Below are 21,184 nucleotides of genomic sequence, written 5' to 3'. Positions count from 1 at the left end.
ATGTAAAATTTACTATTAAAGAATGTTTGTAATACTCTCTGAAAGAGGAAAAATAGGCTTGAAATGAGATAAAAAGAAATCATTAAAAGCAAGGAGGCGGGGGAGTTGGTGTGGAAAACAGGGCCATTCACAGAACTACAAATAAACACAAACCATGAAACAGAGGAGAACAGGGCCATTCACAAAACATACTAACCTTGCTTATTAGGAATTTTTCATTTTCTATTGAAACTTCCCGAACTGATGGTTGCAAAAGCGCTGGAAAATCCTCATTCTCTGCTACTCCAGTTCTTCCTGTATATAAAATTCCAACTCATCAGAAAAAGGAATGAATTTAAATATAATTCAAGAAAATATTGCCATGAGTACAACTCACTTTGGATACATTATTTGTTAGATCAAGTTGGCCCTTCAACCACCCGTGCATAGTCTCCTTGGCCTGGAATTTTCTCTCTCAATTAACAGACACACAAAACAAACATTTACACACTACACAAGACCAACCACAACACTATATAGGAACACTACACAGAACAGAACATTTATGGAGCGCTCCATAAGACAGACCATTTTACATCACAGTGCTTGAGAGAGAAAGAACACCCATGATTAACCTGTAGATTGAACAGAGAAAACCATCTGTGAAGTTACATAAAAATAGCATTTCCCTGGTTAACCAGTTGAATAAACAGAGACATAGAAAAACAAATTAAAAGGAATCGAAAATTACCCTCTTCATGAATAATCCACTCGATCACTCTATTGTTGTTTCCAGACTGGATTGCAAAAATTACGATCACCTCCTCCTCTTCGTATGTGAATTTCCTCCTCTTATTCACCGATCCCTCTCATTCCTTCATTCATGAGGCGTGCCAGTATATAGTGATTGGGGCATTCCTGAGTTTTATGCTTGAGTTTTTGGACCGTTGTGTTTAAGCAATCTTTTAATTACCCATCTTTTAATTACGATCTTTTAACTCAGTATTATTAGTTTATAACTTATGATATTGTTGTATTTTTTTATACCTGCTGCTTTTTTCAGTGCTATGTTTCGAGTATATTTGGGTATTTTATTTTACAATTTATAATATTGTTGCAGATATTTTTGACCGTTGCGTTTTTCAGTTCTCTGTTTCCGTAACCCTTATACCAAACTTACTTACGTCTCTGGTTGGGCCGACTTCCCGTCTCCGTTTACAGAAATGGACTTTAACCTTTGTATACATGTGGTACGTACATCCGCAATTTGTCATTGTCACCGCGCGGTCTAGTGGAGCTACAGCGTGCCGCGTGTCCTACCACCTGCAAAGAAACAACCGCATAGCGAAATGTTTAACACTGTAATTTTGGGTAAATATCATGCTGGATAGAGTTGTTGGCTTCCGCACTCGCTTATATGAAGCCAACTTACATGGAATTTTTTATTTAAAATTTAAAGCAGGATTAGTTTAGATTTATGGAAAAGTAATATTTCAAAATATTAGTATTATTTATAAATTTAATTTTTACAAGTATGTTAATAGTTAATGTAGAAAAAGATTAAAAGTTTTTTTTTGAAAAATTTATAAAAAAATGGAATATTAAATTTTTATAAAAAAAATTCTAATTTTTTAGGAAGTTAATAAGGTAAATGTGTAATGTGTTTAATGTTAAATTTTTACTTGAATTTTTTTAAACAAAAATCATTTCTTTTTAAATATTTACCATAATTAAAAACAAAAAAAAAGATATATTTATTTAGTTAGTAGTTAATTTTAATTAAATGCATTATAAATATTAAAAAGATGTGTAAAAATATTTCATTCTTATTCTCAACCATAAATGAAGTATTTCAATGTTCATGTGAAATAATATAATTTTATATCAAACTTGAAAAAAGATAAAAGTAATTAGAAGTAAACAATAATAGTATTTGGCTAAGAAACACATTATGTGTATGGAGTTGACACATGTACCTTTTAGAAGAAAAATAAAATATTTAAAAAAAATGCCAACTATAATTGAAAATAAAAGTGAATATATCCATTTGGTTAGTTATAATTAAAAAAATAAAAAAAATATTAATAATTTTATTCTCACTAGCTCGATTTATTATTATTGACATTACACATGTACCTTTTAGAAGAAAAATAAAATATTTAGAAAACAAATGCCAACTATAATTGAAAATAAAAGTGAATATATCCATTTGGTTAGTTATAATTAAAAAAATAAAATAAAAAATATTAATAATCTTATTCTCACTATGCTAGATCGATTTATTATTATTGACATTACACATGTACCTTTTAGAAGAAAAATGAAAACTATAATTGAAAATAAAAGTGAATATATCCATTTGGTTAGTTATAATTAAAAAAATAAAAATAAAAAATATTAATAATCTTATTCTCACTATGCTAGCTCGATTTATTATTATTGACATTACACATGTACTTTTCATTAAAACATTTGAATACAAAACGTTTCTCATTATAGGTCAAATTAATGATGGAAAAGTACATAACTCTAAGATCAATAGAGGAGTGATTTGAAAAGGAATCAAAAGGGAATGGAACGGATGCAATAGTCTAGAATGAAATTGTAAGGCCATTTGCCCCAATTAGGAAATGGCCATTAGAGGATGTTAAATTATCCTAAAACCAACTATCTAAGCAAACTGATTATATCTAGTTATTTGTTGGAATTATGAACTTTTGTACGAACCATGAAATGAGAAAAGAAACAACAGATAGTGCATAATTATTTCTGGTCTTCTAGATTAGTTTATCATTAAAAATAATCTTGAGAACTTACAAGAGCTCCGTTACAGTGAAAATGGCTCTGAGAAATTAACCAAGAAAACAACAAACCCAAAAATTTCAGTCTACATTGAAATCGAGGCATCTTGCTCTCCAATCTGTATGACTATACGAAATCTATACGGACGATTGTATGACCTACTCTGGTAGGTTGTATGGCTTCTCTTTTCCTTGCTTATGATTGGTTGCTTTTTTCTTTCTTAAAAACTCGCTGCCTTTTGCGTGTTGAACCACTGCTGAAATCCTCGCCAATGACTGAAAATCATATTCATTTTCTTCTTTACTCACGTGACTTGTGAAATGAATGCTCTTTGTGTCTTTTCCCTCTCCTTCTTTAACTTTGACATGAGCCAAAACCTAATATTCCGATCTATATCACTGCCTTGCCAATCTGAATCTGAGTACTCTTGCAACCTCACACCATCTCCACCAAGATACTGCTATACATATCCTAATGTTCCTTGAAAATATCTAAGCGCGTGCTTTGCTTCAATCCAGTGAACCTCCCTTGGTTCAACTATGAATTGGCTTAGGATGTTAACAACAACGTTGATGTCTGGTCGAGTATTGACTAGATACATCAATGAGTAAGTCAACTGCTTCTACTATTTAGAGTTAGCCAACTCTAGAACTGAATAATCAATATTCTTCAAATAAGTCACCATTACAGTGGCCATTGATATGATATCCCACACCCTAAATCTCTTTAGCATCTCTAGAGTGCGTACTTCTCTTGTCCGAGAAGGATCTCCCCTGGTTTCTACCAAACCTCAAGTCCTATAAAGTAATGCATCGACTCAATATCATTCATCTCAAACTATGACGCTTGATCTAACTTGCAACCTGCAATAGTTTCTCTACACCTGTTAGAATGAGATCGTCCACATATAACATCAAAATGAGGGTCTCGGATCCAACCAACAAGAAATATAGGTTGGGATTTAACTCACTTTTGGTTAAGCCTTTGCCCTACAAAGAGTTGTCAATCCTGTCATACCAAGCCCTGGGTGTCTGTTTGAGTCCATATAGGGCTCCACTAGACTAGGATGATGATTGACTTGGCAAAGAGTGCTCTCAGCCTTGCTGAGAGACCTTAGATGGTTAATGCTAAGACATCATCACTTGCATTTGATAAGTTTGTTGACATTTATGATGAGAAGGGATATTTGATTGAGGATTACCTTGATGATGATGGAGCTAGGAGGATTTCATCTGTAGTATGGGATGAGGCTCAAAATGATGAGCCTTGGTATAGACGAGCCAACAGGGAGATTGAAGAGTCTAGGGAGACAATAGTGAGTTCTATGGCAAGAGGATCCAGAGTTGGAGAGATTAATTAAGGACAACAAGGGTAGGATAGCTTCCTATCCCCCATTATTGAGATACATTGCAAACAAATATGGAGGGGTCATTCCAGGAGCTAGAGGACCACTCTAGCATTGGATAGAGCATATTCAAGAGAGCAGGGTACATCTTCAGGAGGTGGAGTTGGATATGGAGTGTGGAGAGGTAGTCCTCAAGACTACCAAACTTCATTTTCTGTGTGAGCTCTTGGAGATGGCCTCATCGTCAATTGCTAAGGGAGGCGAGTATAGAGATATGTGGAGTGCTTAGTAGAAGTACTTCTTGGTGAGAAGATTTGAGATGATGGATCTTATGTGTAGAACTGATATGTTTGGGATGACATTGGGATGTGAAGTGTTTGCATTTGTTTGGATGGCATGAGCTCTCGTGCAGTTGGCGCTACAATTAGATTAGCTAATGATACAAGGGGATCCAACACATGGAATTCTTATGAGAGCACTCACAAGTTCACATGTTGATGCAGTGTTAGGAAATGATCATTCATCACATGATTCATGCAATTTGATACGAGGTTGTTCGATGGCATGAGATGTTAGTTTGATGGACAATCAGCTTGAGGATGCAACACCTTGGCGATGGATGGATTGCCAAGGGTGTTCTTTGTTGAGGACGGATACATCTTTGAAGTGCAGGAGGATGCTAGGCCCTTAGGGTTGAGTGCCCACAAGCGGCACAAGTTTGGCTAGTTGAGCCGAAAAACAAGATAGTCATCGTATGATTTACAACGATTGTGCGGCATTTTTGAAATTGTTAATCAAATGAGTCTAGAGGAGTGTGCCCATGATCGAGTGAGACGATGGAGATGAGTGCGCCCGAATGCAATGAGTTGAGTGGGGATAAGTTGGCCTAACTATTGGGCGCTCGCCCAAATTTGAGGTTTTCCTTACGATGGATTGAGTTGGCCAGGTCATGCCAATTGAGCCCACACATTTCCACATTCGGAGATTTCAACATGCATGGGTCTATTTCATGAGAAAGGAGGTGAGCACAAGTATTTGTAGTGTTGGCTAGTGAGATGTGAAGAGTCGTCCAACCGAAGATATGGGTCGATTGGATGAGACAAATCCCTTCACATGCCCATATGACACATATATTGAAAGCCGTGTAATTGAGTTGGAAGGCAAGAATCACGAATTATGACACAATTTCACAGGGCAAGGCAAGACGAGCGATATAGAACTGGGAACTTGTTGATTTGGGGTAGCCCCGGATGTGCTCTAGCCACGAAATTTGGTGGAGATTTTGGGGTACATGAGACCTCTAATACCCAGAATGGGTTTGGGAAAATTCTAAACAGATCAAGAGGTATTAAAATAATTAATATTTTTAATGAAGTCCCTAAGTATAAATTTAGGGAAAATAAAATATTAACGTGTATTAATATGAATCTGTGTTAGAATGGTCCAAAAGACATGGATCAAGCCAGATCTAATCTTATCTGTTGATTAGGGACTTAATCTGGGCCGTTGAGATGTCAACAGAAAAAGTATAAGAGGAGGATTGAGGAGCACTTGGAGAACACACTAAGGGAGACGAGTCAGTTCAAGTTCTGGAGCAAGGTTTGCTGACAAATTGAACCAGTGGTCTGGAGAGCAGTTAGGAGGCAGCAACTATGGAACAAAGAGACGAGAGATCATCACAGAAGAGGCAAACGCAGAACTAGAGGAAGCCACGCAGAGGCAACAGAGACTGCACAGAGCCAAAAGGACTTGCGTCATCCACACAGAGGCTGTAAGAGTGACGCAGAAGCCCAGAGAGGCTGCGCAAAGCCTCAGTAGGCTGACGCAGAGGGTTTCAGGTTGTCGTAGAGGTCAGTAGGGCCTACTCTGGGGTTAGGAAAGTGCTGTAAGTTTGTCTATCTATGGGTAAGCCAGTTTGGCACCCTGTTGTACAAGAAAATTGTTGAATAATAAAATCCTCCCTTGTTGCACCGGTTTTCCCACATTTGGTTTTTCGAGGACATTAATCCAAAATAACTGTGTCAATGTGTGCATATTTTTGTTTTTGTATTACGATGTGATATCTGCAGCAGTATTTATTTTAATGTTTGTTGAAGTAATTTCATGAATAACTTATAAGTAGGAAAAGTAAATTAATGGCTGCAGTGATAGGATTTTCACATGGTATCAGAGCAAGTAATCAGAGACAAAAAAGGAAAATCAGTTATGGGTCGAGACCACGATGCAGAGGCATCCACCTCAGAGGACTCACACAAATTGTCAAAAGATTGCACAAGAGAGAGATTTCGATTTCTCTATGTTGGCTTCTAGGTTTGAAGAAGAAGTGGCATGCATGACTAGTGTTGCATCATCAGAAGTATGGTATACAGAAAGTGGAGCCTCGTGGCATATGATGGGAATCAGGGAGTGTTTCTCAGAATATCGAGAAGAGAAGATGAACTTTCAGATCACCGTGGGGAACAAGGCAAAGTGTACTTCAGTAGGAAAGGGTACCCTAGTTTTTCAGACAGAATCGGGAGAGCAGTTTCATGCCACAAATGCGCTACATGTGCGAGGATTGGGAATGAACTTACTTTTCGTGTCACAACTACAAGGCAAGGGCTATGACGCCAACTTCATCAAGGAAAAGGTATACGTCAAACACTCACGTTGGAAAAAGAAAGTGCAGATCGAGATCAAAAGTAATCAGTTGTACATATTACAACTAGAATCTCCAATCGCACTAATAGGCAGTCATGGGGACAAAAAATTGAACAAACTATGGCATAGAAGGATGGGTCACTTGCGCCATGGAGCTCTGAGAATTCTCAGGAGCACTGTAACAGGAGTTCTAGATTTGAGTATGTAAAAAGATGATGTATGCAGGGGATGCGCTCTAGGAAAGTATGCCAAGGCGACATTTCTTAGGAGCAACCATAGGGCCAAGAGTGTACTAGGATTGATACACTCAGATATTCGCGGACCCATGTCTATCAAAGCTCTCAGCGGTGCCGAGTATTTCCGTACCTTCATTGATGACCACTCGAGGAAAACTTGGATCTATTTTTTTTAACCAAGGATGAGGTTTTCGGTCGATTCAAGGAGTTCAAGGCTCTAGTGGAGAATCTGACAGGTAAGAAAATCAAAGTCTTGCGCTCAGATAATGGTGGATAATATGTCGATAAGGACTTCACTGATTATTGTGCTAAGGAGGGCATGAGAAGAGAGTGGATAGCTCCCTATAATCCGAAGTAGAATGGGGTGGCAGAAAGGAAAAACATGACTATTGTAGAAGCAGCTAGGGCCATGCAGCGAGAATGCTAAGGCATATAGGATCTATATTTCAGGGAGCAGTAAGGTAGTAGTACGATGAGATGTGAAGTTCATGTAGGACAGAGCTTCATAAGATCTTGTGAAATGCCTTCCAAGGAGTAGTCGGAAGAGGATCCATTGGTCATGCCTCTTCAACCAACGGAAGTGAAGAATCTTTCGTTAGATTAGGAAGATTCTGAAGAGGAGCAAACAGAAGCACCTGTTGGCAGAGGAAGAACCAGCAGGGAACTTCGTCAAATTCTGCGTGATGCAAAGAACTTCATCGAAGAACCAAGGAATAGTAAAAGGGAGCAAAAATAGCTAGACAAGTATCAGGCGTCAGTGGCTCAGGATGGAGAGCCTGCGAGCTTCAAAGAGGCAGCTTAGCATCAGGTTTGGCTAGATGCGATGGTGGAGGAGTATAACTCCATAACGGTAAACGATGTTTGGGAGGTGGTGTCAAGGCCTCAAGACAGATCTGTGGTAGGTTCAAGATGGATCTACAAGATCAAATATGTTGTGGATGAAAGTATTGAAAAATACAGGCGAGGTTTGTGGCTAAGGGGTATGTTCAAAAGGAAGGGATGGACTATGAGGAAACCTTCACCCCGATAGCCAAGTATACATCTATTAGTACTGTGATATTTCTTGTAGGCCAGACGGGATGGGAGATCCATCAAATGGATGTCAAGACAACATTTCTGAACGGGGTAATAAAAGAAGAAGTATACGTTGAACACCCACAGGGCTTTGAAACTCATGAGAAGAAGTCTCATGTATGCAGACTGAAGAAAGCCTTGTATGGGCTGAAGCAGGCACCAAGAGTGTGGTATGGTCGAATAGATGGCTACTTGAAGAAGATGGGGTTTGTCAAGAGTGACGTGGATCCGAATCTCTACTATCTGGTCGTAGAGAGCGAGCCACTTATCTTAGTATTATATGTGGATGATCTCTTCCTGACAGGATCATCCAAACTTCTTGAAGACTGCAAGAATAATATTGCCACAGAGTTTGATATGAAGGATCTAGGACGAATGCATTATTTTCTAGGGTTGGAAGTTTGGCAGCAGAAAGGAGAAATCTTCCTTGGGCAAGGAAGGTATGATACAGAAATTCTGAAAAGGTTCGGGATGGGAGACTGTAGACCTATGGCTACACCAATGATCACCAACTGGAAGAAGATTGACGCATTTGAAGACAAGGATGTCGATCCCACCCTATATTGACAGCTCATAGGGTCCCTAATGTATCTAGTCAATACTAGGCCAGATATTTGCTACGCTGTCAACACCCTCAGTCAGTTCATGGTGGAACCAAAGAGGGCTCACTAGGCAGCAGCCAAGCATGTTCTCAGGTATTTACAGGGATTAATTGATTATGGGCGCTTGTACAACAAGGGGAAGGATATCAGGTTGAGTGGATTTATTGATGCAGATTGGGCAGGAAGTTCAGTGGATCGGAAAAGTACCTCTGGGTATTGTGTCAACATTGGATCAGGAATAACCTCTTGGTGCAGTAGGAAACAGAGTCTGTGGCTCTGAGCTCATTTGAGGCAGAATATATGGCAGCAAGCACAGCTTCGTGTGAGGCCATATGGCTTAGAAAATTGTTGGTAAACCTTTTCAGAAGAAATATGGAGGCGACCAGGATCATGTGTGATAATCAGAGTTACATCAAACTCTCTGAGAATCTAGTATTTCATGATAGGTAAAAGCATATGGATATCCGGTATCACTTTGTTAGATATTGTGTCCAACGTGGAGTTGTACAGTTGAGCTACAATCCTACAGGGGAACAAGTGGCCGATATCCTCACCAAGGCCCTTGGAAAGTCAAAATTTGACTACTTCAGGGAAAAGATGGGGATGGTAAAGAACCCCTTTTAGAAGTAGTGTGTTAGCAGCATGAATAAAGAGGGAGTTGCAGTGTAGATGCAGTGTTGGGAGAAAGGACCAACAACAGCACAGATGCAGAGGAAGGTGCAGTGCGGATGCAATGTTGGGAGAAAGGAACAGCAACAGCATGGATGCAGAGGGCGTTGTCGTACAGATGCAGCAGTGGCAGTGACAAAACCATGGGAAACAGTACAGGATGCAGCAGTGCAGAGGATTTTGGGTAGGGAGGCCTAGCATCAACACAGGTAACGATGCCGAATGATCAGAGTAATACTTAGTGAGGAGTATTGCTAGAGCACAATCCTCCCTAAGAGGGAGTGTTGATTTTGGGTAGCATCGGATGTGCTCTAGCCACGAAATTTGGTGGAGAGGTTGGGGCACATGAGATCTTCAATACCCAGAAAGGGTTTGGGAAAATTCTAAACAAAGCAGGAGATATTAAAATAATTAATATTTGTAATGGAGTCCCTAAGTCTAAACTTAGGGAAAATAAAATATTAACGTGTGTTAATATGAATCTGTGTTAGAATGGTCCAAAAGACATGGATCAAGCCAGATCTAATCTTTGCTGTTGATTATGGACTTAATCTCGGTCGTTGAAATGTCAACAGAAAAAAGTATAAGAGGAGGCTTGAGGGGCACTTGGAGAACACACTGAGGGAGACCAGTTAGTTCAATTTCTGGAGCGGGGTTTGCTGAGAAATTGAATCAGTGGTTTGGAGAGCAGTAAGGAGGCAGCAAGTATGGAACAGAGAGATGGGAGAATAGCGCAGAAGAGGCAGACGCAGAACCAGAGGAAGCCACACAGAGGCAGCAGAGATTGCGCAAAGCCAAAAATGCGTCATCCACATAGAGGCAGCAGAGATTGCGTAAGGCCAGAAATGTGTCATCCACGCAGAGGCTGCAGGAGTGACACAGAAGCCCAGAGAGGCTGCGCAGAACCTCAGTAGGCTGACGCAGAGGATTTCAGGCCGACGTTGAGGGTTTCAGGTTGTAGCAGAGGTCAGTAGGGCCTACGCTGGGTTTAGGAAAGTGCTGGAAGTTTGTCTATCTGTGGGTAAGCTAGTTTGGCACCCTGTTGTACAAAAAAATTGTTGAATAATAAAATTCTCCCTTGTTGCACCGGTTTTCCCACATTGGGTTTTTCCGGGGACGTTAGTCCAAAATAACTGTGTCAATGTGTGCATATTTTTGTTTCTGTATTTGGATGTGATATCTGCAGCAATATTTATTTTAATGTTTGTTGAAGTAATTTCATGAATAACTTATAAGTAGGGAAAGTAAATCAGTTGTTGTAGTGATAGAATTTTCACATAACTGTGTCACAAGTACGAGCCATGAAGGAGAGCAGAACCGAATTTGAGGGTTGCTCTATTGTTATGGGTAAAGAAACGAACCAAACCGAATCAACAGAAGTTGGAGAGTATGTTCTATGCATGATTTAGATGAGAATAATAGTTGAGGGATTGGAATTGTGATTGTAATGAAATGCCGAGATGTTTAGGCCCCAATATTCTTTAGATTGGTCAGCATTAGAGTGGCCATCATTTTGCTATCCTCCATCTTGAATCACTTCAGCTCCTCTAGAGTGTTCTTCCCTTGTCTGTGGAGGATCTCACTTGGTTGCTACTAAACCTCAATTTCCAGAAAGTAATGCATCAAGCCAATATCCTTCATCTCAAATTCTGACACTAGATCTGACTTCCAATCCACATTATTCTCTCTACACTTCTTAGGATGAGATCGTCCACATACAACACCAAAATGAGGGTCTTAGATCCAACTAAGGAGAATTATAGGTTGGCATCTTTCTCACTCTTGGTGACAAATATGCCCTACATATAGCTATAAATCCTATTATACTAGGCCCTGAGTGCCCGTTTGAGTCCATATAGGGATTTCTTAACCTTGCATACTTGTGTCTCTCTTTCATGGACCTCAAACCACTGTGGTTGCTCGATGCAAAATTCTTACTCAATGATGCGATTAAGGAAGGTAATATTTACAGCCATTTGATGGGTGCTCCATCCCATCTCAAAAGCTATTACAAGTACTACTTGAATAGAGTAGTATTTAGCTTCAGGAGCAAGCATCTCCTTGGAGTCTACTCCCTTTTTTTTAGCAAACTCAAGAGTGGCCTTATATTTCTCCACATTGCCATTTGCTGCATGCTTTACCATGTAAAGCCACTTGGAAGTCATAATTGTATTCTCCTTTTGTCTTGACACAATCTCTTAGACATCATTCTTCATGATGGAGTTGTGCTCCTCCACCGTGGCATCACTCCACACTTGCTAGTTGGCTGGTTATACAAAGATGGAAGGCTTCGAGTCTAGGATGTTGGTTACCAAATCCATGTACATTAGAAACTTTCGTGGAGCTTTTCTTTCCTTGAAAGCAATCTTGGGAGGCTCAACATGCTGGCTATCTCTGCTATTGGAAGTCTCTGGTCTTAGCTCCTCCTTTGGTTCCTCCTCTTGAGGCCCCTCTGCAACTATTGGTAGGTCCTGAGATTTCCTAGATGCCAAATTCTCCTCAAACTTGACACCTTCACTCAGCATTGTCTTCTGTCAATCTATCAGGAAGACTCTATAAGTCTTCAAATCCTTGCATTTTCCCACCATGATGCCCCTCTCACCTGAGGACTGCAACTTTGTCCTCTTTTCGATAGATATGTGGATATGGATTAGAAAACCTAATATCCAGAGATACCCTAACTTATGCTTCTTGCCTGTGAATGCTAGCTCCATTGTGTTATCCTCTAGAATCCGGTGTGAGCTCCTATTGTGTTAATACAGAGTTTTGTTGCATGCCTCAATGCTCAAAAACATCAAAAAATTGTGATCATGGATCATGGCCTTTACCGCACTAATGATACACTGGTTCTTCCCCTCTTCAACCCCATTTTACTTTGGGTTGTAGGCCACTGTATTATCCCCCTTGATTCCTGCCTCCTTGGAAAAATTAGTGAACTGATTAAAGGTGTATTCACATTCGTTGTTTATCCGCAACACCTCCGTTGTGGTCAAATTTTCCCAGAATTTCGCAGGGCTTTATTTGAATCATGAATTTGAATTGTGAACTCTCCACACTTCGGGTTGTAGTCAAATTTTCCCAGAAGTTCGCAGGCCTTTACTTGAATCATGAATTTGAATTGTGAACTCTTCACACTTCAGGTGCCTTGGGGTTTTTCAAGGTGGTGAATCCATTTATGTAGTCAAAAACACATTTTCAATACAAAGATCATAAGTTGACCAAAAATTGTCTCGCCAAAGTCCATCCAAAAACTCCAAAATGTATAATAGTTAGAAAACTCCTAACAAAACTAAATCAAACTAGATCTAAAGCTTTGTAGATTCATTACTAGTGTAATTATAATATTCCAACCATAGTTGCAGGGGAGTGCCCCCCCCCTCGAACCCGCTCCCGAATCGCGCTCCGGAGAGGCTAAGGAGCGCGCTCCCGAAAAAAATTTTACGCTCCCTGCCTTTTTCGGGAGCGTTGCAGGGATCGATCGCTCCCGGGCATTAAAAATCGCTCCGGGAGCGTTTCAACGGGCGTCGGGAGCGATCCGGCGGAAAAAATTTCCGCGGGCGCCAAAAAAAATCGAATTTTAATTTTTTTTTTTGGTTTTAAAAGCCCAATGGGCCTAAAAAAATTTCATTGTCACTTCATTGAGCAAGAGTTTGGAGCAAGAGCAAGAGTTTGGAGCAAGAGCAAGAGCAAAGGAGCAAGGAGCAAGGAGCAAGCCTGCAGAGGTAAGTAACTTAGTAATTTAGTTAGTTTAGTTAGTTAGCTAGTAATTTAGTTAATTTAATTTAGTTTATTGAGTTTAAAAATCATAAATTTAAATTAAATTAATTAATCCCAATAAATTGAATTAATTTGCAGATTCAAGAATCAAAACCCTACAAACATCAAACACCATGGACCTGGCTATATTTCTTGGCCTTTTCCTCTTCCTGGTCCCTTTTATGGTTATTATGGTGCTGGAGAGTAGGAAACAGAGGGGCCAAACTGAAAAGGGGGATGAAGAAGCTGGAGAAAGTCAAATTGGTGAAAACCCCGATGAGGAGGAGCTGGAGGAGGGTGAACATGACCCTCAAAAAACTAAACAAGACCAAACTCCATTGTGGAAATATGTTAACAGGGTTGAAACAGGGAGAGGGGGTGGAACCACTAAATTTCATTGCCCCCATTGCAACACTGATTACACAAGTTCATACACCAGTGCTAGAAGACACCTCTGCGGGAAAAGGCCATTGGATGGAGAGAAACAAATAGGGACCAAAACTTGTACAGCGGTGTCAGCAGCGGATAGAGCCAAATACACAAGGGAAGAGGAGGAAGCCCAATACAGATCAAAAAAATCAAGGGGTTTCTTTGAACCAAGCTCACAATCACAAAGAACTCCTTCAGCATCCTCCCAAGGAAGTGGATATGGAGGCATAGGGTCATCATCTTTAAGGCGTAGAACCATATCAGATTTCCTTGATGAGGGGTGTAGGAATGATGTGGATTCAAAGGTTTACAAGTTTCTCTATGCATGTGGGATACCATTCAATGTTCTTAGCTCACCTTATTGGCACGAAATGGTTTCTGCCATAAATGATGCCCCTAAAGGATACAAGAGCCCTGGGTATGACAAGGCAAGAACCGTTGGCCTTGATCATGAAAAAGCAAAAATATCACATTCTTTGAATAGAATGACAAGTTCTTGGACTGACCATGGGGTGTCCATTGTATCTGATGGATGGACAAATGTAAAAGGCAAGCCATTGATAAGTGTTCTTGTTGTGTCTGTTAGTGGTCCCATCTTTCTAGCTGCACATGATTACACAGACAAGTTCAAGACCACCATCAACATTGCAGAAGCATTACTTGAAACAATTGAGCGTATTGGCCCATACAATGTCATCTAAGTCATCACTGATAATGCTCCTAATTGTAAGGCAGCAGGAGCAATTATTGAGGATAAATACCCCAACATATTTTGGTCTGGATGTTTGGTTCACACATTGGACCTTCTGTTGCATGATATTGTCAAGAACAAAAATGAACAATACCAATGGATTGGTGATTTGTACAAGAAAGGCAATCAAATGATAAAATTTATTACAAATCATAGCAATACCCATGGCCTTTTCTGCAGTCACTCGAGATTGGAGTTGTTGAAGATTGCGAAGACCAGATTTGGTAGCTATTACCTCACCTTCAGGCACATTTTGAAGGTAAGAGAGGCATTAGCTAGCATGGTACCAAGTCCACATTGGCAGGTATTAAGGGAAAGGGCTACAAATGTAGTTGACATGGCAGGTTTTGAAATGGTGGAGGAGGCCGCTCTTGATGGGCAGTTTTGGACAAGTGTGAGGTAGGTATTGGATTTCACCAAGCCAATTTATCACATGATTCGGTTTGCAGATATAGACAAACCAGTGATTGGTGAGGTGTATGAGAAAATGGATACCATGTTGGGGGAAATAAAAGACAGTGTTCATAATAGAGATCCCAACTTGTACAAATTGATTCATGATTGTGTGTGTGAACGGTGGAATAGGCTTAATCTTCCACTACATTGCTTGGCGTATATCCTTACGCCAAAATACTACTCTACATCTTGGTTGGGCCAACCTGAAGCAGGGGTTGGGGTTAGGACCAAACCCCATTTAGATCCAGAGGTAACTAAAGGATATTTGGAATGTGTCGTTGTGCGCTTTGAAATAGGCAGATACTTCAGTGGCACTAGTTTTTATGGTAACTTCCATGCAATGGACGACAGAGATAGATTTGATACTCTCACATGGTGGGAAACATATGGCGGGCATGGACTTTTGCCAAAATTGGCAAAAAAATTTCTTTCACAGGTTGTAAATACTTCTTCTGCAAAGAGGTGTTGGAGCACCTACATCTACATACATAATGTGAAAAAAAACAGACTCAATGAAAACCGAGCAGAAAGCTTGGTTTATGTGCACTACAACTTGAGGTTGTTGAGTCATTACTGTGATCGGGCTTATGAGGATCCCACATATAAAATTTGGGACAATCACCCAGAGGATGACAATTTGGAGGATGGCATTGTACATATTGAAGAACTGGAAGAGGAACTTGTAAGGGATGAAGATGAAAAAGTTGCAGCAGCCATGCCACCTCCACCTCCACCATCCAGTAGCAGTGCTCGAGGTCCGAGTCTTGTTCCTTTGCTGTCGCCACCTCCATCTACACCCTCACGTGGAGGTTCTAGTTCTGGTCGTCGGTCTGTGCGGGAGACTCCTAGAAGACCACCACGACCTGCTTATACTCCTGGAGACTCTCGTGGCAAGGGCCACATGTAGATTTACAGTTTACTTGTATTTTTTAGTTTCTTTAGACTTTAGTTTTCATAACTATTGAGTTTTGAGTCCTTGACTCTTGACTCTTGACTCTTTCATATCATAATGATATTTTTTGTAAACAATATATCACTGTGACAATGAAAATTTGAAGTTTGAAGTTGGGCCTTGGCAATTATAACTCATTGGTAATGATTGTGAATTATGAATATGATGCTTCATGAAAGACTAAAGTTGTTTCATTTCATTTCATTATTCATGTTTCATTTTATAAATTTATAACATTTCATATCATGTTAACAGTTAGAAGTTAGGACTTAGAAATATCTTAGATATTACTTCTTGTAATGGTTAAACTTAGCTTACAAGTATAACTTTGGTGATCAATGATGATAAATGTTATTGAATTTTCAATTTTGAAAGCTTGAAGTTGAAACTTTAAGATTGAATATGTTGCAGTTGTAATATGTATTTTACTAACTTGTGGACATGGTTGATGACGATTATAATTTCTAGATGATTGATGTGATATGGTTCAATGATCAATCTATGTTTTTTTATGTTTTTTATGTCTAATTCATCACTCTACATGTTTTTTTGACATATCTGTATCAAAAATTAAAATATATAAAAAATATATATATTCTTAAAAAATCGCTCCCGGATTCGCTCCCAAACCGAGAGCTTCTGAAAATGGTCGCTCCCGCTCCCGCTCCCAAGCAACATTGAAATTTCCAACACTCCCCCTTGAATTTTATTCATGTTGATAAGCATTTACAATATGATTCCTTTATGTTTATCTTCTTATCCAATCGTCTACTTATTGATTTGTTGTCTTGGTCTTGATTTGTGTCATGTTCTCATCTTTAGTTCTTCATTCTTGGTCTTCTTGCTCCTTCCTTTTGTACCTACAAAAATCTGACCATTGATGTCCATATAAAAGGAAATCCATTTATTGAGATACATTTGTGGCAACCAGGTCTTCCTTGCTCCTTCCTTTTGTACCTACAAAAATCTGATCATTGATGTCCATATAAAAGGAAATCCATTTCTTGAGATACATTTGTGGCAACCATTGTACTCACTAGTTCTTAGGAAAATCTTTCCATTTGCATGTTAGATTCCTCCTTAAACCATGAACTATCTCACATTCTGAGATTTCTTCACACATTTTCCCCTTAATAGTATATTGAACATCTCAACCAAAATTGAGTCAACATACGAGTATGTGCGATCGTGGTACCCATACAAGTGGTTCATTCCAAAAATTGATCCTACATGCTCTCCATGCATGAGAGGGAGGACTCCATGTGTTACAGAATGGATGCTTAAATTGTTAGAAAATCAGACGGGCAAAAAGATTTTCTTATGTTGATAATTACTTGTGATATTCTTATGTTTTTATTAACTTTATTATGCTATTTTTTAATCTTTTTTTCATCAAGTAATTATAAAAAAAAAAAACATGAATATCAGGGACACCAAATGTAGGCGGACAACCAGGGCTAAAACCCTTATATAGGGGAAAACCTAGTCAAGAACTCTTCTTTCAGTAATTCAGATTTGAGATGGACCAAGACCCTAGACCAACAAACTTTCCTCCTCCACCAAGTTAGCCTTCCAATATGATATAGTAGTGTCCTTTTATACAACAAACTCCAGCCCAACAATAATCCATAAATTCAACTTCCCAGTTGCAAAATTTCAACCCTCGACAATAGAATTTCGACCTCCTAGTTACTGCAGAATTTCGACACCCTTACATCAATTGCACAACTTCACACGTGTGGGAAAGAGAGAAAAAATTTGACTTCTTATGCTTGTGAGAGACGACTCCTTTGCTATCTTTCTTCCTCTTCTTCCTTGAAATCTACACTTTTTCTGGCCCTAGAAGTTGTAGATCGAACTTCTTGTGTGAGTGACAAATGAGGTCGAGTTGCTGCCTTTATATAGTGATTTTGCTGCCCAGTTTTAGGCCGACTTGGTGGAGGAGGCCTAGAAGACTAATTTTAATATAAAATAAATTTCTTTCTTGGGAAATAATTCCTAGGAAGTGTTATTTCCATTACGACATGGACAAGGACGCTTGACAAACCCTAGAAGCTTGCAATAGAGGCTTTGACCTAAAATAAATGACCCAAGCATGAAACCCATGCTTTAATAAGTCAATTTTAATAATAAGAGTTCAGGCACACTCAGTGCCACAGACTAGATACCTAACCAGGGTTATCTATCCGGGTGGGACTAAGATGGACGAAAGCTTTCAACCAATCTAAGTACTGTCAGGGTTACTAACTAACCATCAACCCATGGATCTAGGTGTGTATCCAAGGTCAGAGCTCCAAGACCAATGCCACCCTCCCTCTTCGTGATCTAGACATCAACACACAGGCGGCCCAGATTTCCTCCTAAGCATCTATCATTAGATGCTTCAACTCTCCCAATAGACTAGATATATACATTTGTCCAAGCAAGCTTTCAAGGTGTTTCAACCTTCTTGTGGAGAGATTTACCTGCACAATCACATCCCCAATCAATAATAAACTTTCAAACAAGTAAACACAAACCTTCAAGGTTTGGATGTTTCTTATATCATCAACCAAGTTTTCCAAATACATCTTGTCGAAAGCTTTCTTCTACCACTTTTTTAAAAACACCAAAAATAGCCTAAGTATTTCTCGAGTCTTTTGTTTGCAACTTCATGAATCACGAACATGTATTGATAGTACTCTTGCTTGCTTCAGAGTATTCACTGTCATAATATGCCTTCCCTCTCAACTAGGGAGATATACCCCTTCTTCTATCCAAACTCCCTCTTAACTTAGGGAGATCAACTAATTTCTTCTTTTATAAAATTGGAGAAGCTTTGGTCTTCATCAAGGTCATCTTCATCATCATCCTCATAGCTTTTCTTCATCATGCTTATATGGACATTTTCATTATATTGAAGATTGTGTACTTTTAAAATTTTAATAGCAAGTACAACCAAATACATATATAGAAGCATGAAGTTAACTATATTAGAATCATATTACTATAATGGAAGCATTTAGACGTTAGACATCTAAACCTAGTCAGGTTCATAATCAGCAAAAGTTACATACTCTCATCATCCTCATAGCTTTTCTTCATCATGCTTATATGGACATTTTCATTATATTGAAGATTGTGTACTTTTAAAATTTTAATAGCAAGTACAACCAAATACATATATAGAAGCATGAAGTTAACTATTTTAGAATCATATTACTATAATGGAAGCATTCTAAACCTAGTTAGGTTCATAATCAGCAAAAGTTACATACTTTCCCTTTTGCTAGGGTTTTATCATAAACCCTATTAGCAACTCAATCAAGATATCAATCTCATTGTATCTAGGGATTCAATATTACTTTCAAAGATATGTGACAGTGTCTACTATAATTTATTGCAAACCTTAGATTTCATTTTCGATACACAAAGCTTTAGATATGAGTAATTCAATCAAATAAAAATTCTACTATGCATCTAATGTTTTAGAATTTACTAAGGTTTGATGCAAACCCTAGACTAAATCATATCAAAAACAATATCATCATATCCTAGAATATCAATCTCTACTAGGGCTTTGTTATAAACCCTAGAATTTACATGAGTAACAACAATTAGGTTAACATACATATCTAGGATGCATTTCTCATCAATATTTACAAGGTGAAATTAGGTCACAAACATCAATACATCAAAGTTAGATATACAACAATTTATTCAGACTAGGGTTTTTGGTCATATAAATGAATATACACCCAGGGTTTTATCTCTAGAATATTACTATTGATATTACAAATATTTTGGTCATAAACCCTAATTTACCAAACCCTAAAGGACTAGGATATTATTATAACAATACCAAGACTTTAAACAAGAGAATAAGATTTCTAGACTTCATCATTAACCCTAAGTAGACTAGGTTTTCATAAATATAAACATGCCCTTAGGTTAGGGTTTTATAGAGAACCTTTTAGGGTTCCATACGAATGATCAAAATATAACGAGGGTGGATTCAATCTAATGATTAATCACCCAAACAAGAATCTCTTACAATTCAAAACCCTAGACATAACGATGTTAGTAATGTAGAGAAAGAATGATTGTACCTTTATATGAAGAGAACTTTGTAACATAGCTTATAGGCTAAGAAATACCTTGGTTCTTAACAAACCTTATAGGACATCAATGCTTGAAGGGAAAACGTCCTTCCATGCTTCGTCTATCCTTTGAAGTCTCCTCCATAACCCTTGAGTATTCAGCAAGCTTTCCTAACACGGAGAATATAAAAGGTTATTAGCATATAATTCAAACACGTCATGATGTGAGAAACCAATCACGAAAAGATGAAACAAGAACAAAATACTTATCTTTTGGTAAATTGGTGGAGGCTCCCTCTTAATCCAATCTTTGAGGGAGACCTACAACTTATAAAAATAATTCAAAAATGTCTTAACACAACATGTTAGACCTACAAATTTAGAAAACATGAAGGAAATTTAGAAAAAATGAAGGAAGACCAAGGGAGGATATATGTAATGGAGGACTTAGTAGTATAAGTCCTTGACTTCTGATTCTTCTTCAGTGTTGTTCTTCTTAGATGGAGCTTCATCAATGACATTTGCTTGATCAGTCTTGTTCTTCTTAGATGGAGCTTTATCAACGACATTTGCTTGATCCCTATTTGTTTTCTTATTTGTTGGATTCTCAGGAAAATGACTTTGGTAATGTCCCATTTTGTGGCAATTGTAACATTCAATCTTCGATAGATCCATTTTCTTCTTTGGTCCTTTGAACTTCTTGAAAGTTCCCTTCTTTTTGTGATGAGTAGAGTAACTGTTCGAGGTGTTTTCTTCTTCATTCTCCTTTGTGTTGTTAAATATCGATATTCTGGCTTCTTCTTGACTCCATGCATTCCACATTTGTTCAAATGTTGGCATATCCTTCCAACTGTTGAGTCCTGATGCAAAGTCACTCGAATCTTTAGGTAGTCCTAGAAGAGTAATGATTACGAGCTCCTTTGCTGGGACAACTTCATCTATTGCTTGGAGTTTATCTCTGATTTTGGATATCGTTATAAATTATGATGAAACAATATCATCATTTGTCATCTTAACAATTCTTAGTTCATTCTTGAGGCTTGCTATTTGACCAATGTTTTTGATTGTGAATAAGTTGGAGAGAGCCTCATACATTTCTTGAGCAGAATTTAAGTTGGATATGTATGGAATTAAGTTATCCTTAACTCTATCCACTATTAGATTCATAGCCACGATTTCAAGTTATTTAAAATTCACTTTATCTGCATTACTTGATTCATTAGTATGCTTATTGACTTTTCCTAGAACAAGATCTAAAACTTTATTCTTTTCGTGAATGAGATCTATTCTCTTTTTCTAGGCCCTGTAGTTGGAGGCTCCTTCTAGTTTGTTCTCTACCTTCATTGAAATTGTCATTGCTATTTCTAACCTTGAAACTCCTTATTCTCCTTTTAATAGATCTTTAGGACACCTT

The 21,184-nt window shown here is 38.4% G+C and overlaps 1 pseudogene; it reads left to right on the top strand.

Annotated features, from left to right (window-relative positions):
- Positions 1–3,898: 3,898 nt before the first annotated feature.
- Positions 3,899–21,184, top strand: part of LOC149240909 (putative linoleate 9S-lipoxygenase 5) — a 34,618-nt pseudogene continuing 17,332 nt past the window's right edge.

The sequence above is a fragment of the Pinus tabuliformis genome, chromosome 8 (genome assembly GCF_031772625.1).
Source record: "Pinus tabuliformis cultivar Carrire ecotype Pingquan chromosome 8, CPIR1, whole genome shotgun sequence".
Taxonomy (NCBI): Eukaryota; Viridiplantae; Streptophyta; class Pinopsida; order Pinales; family Pinaceae; genus Pinus; species Pinus tabuliformis.
This window is presented reverse-complemented; position numbering and strand designations above follow the sequence as displayed.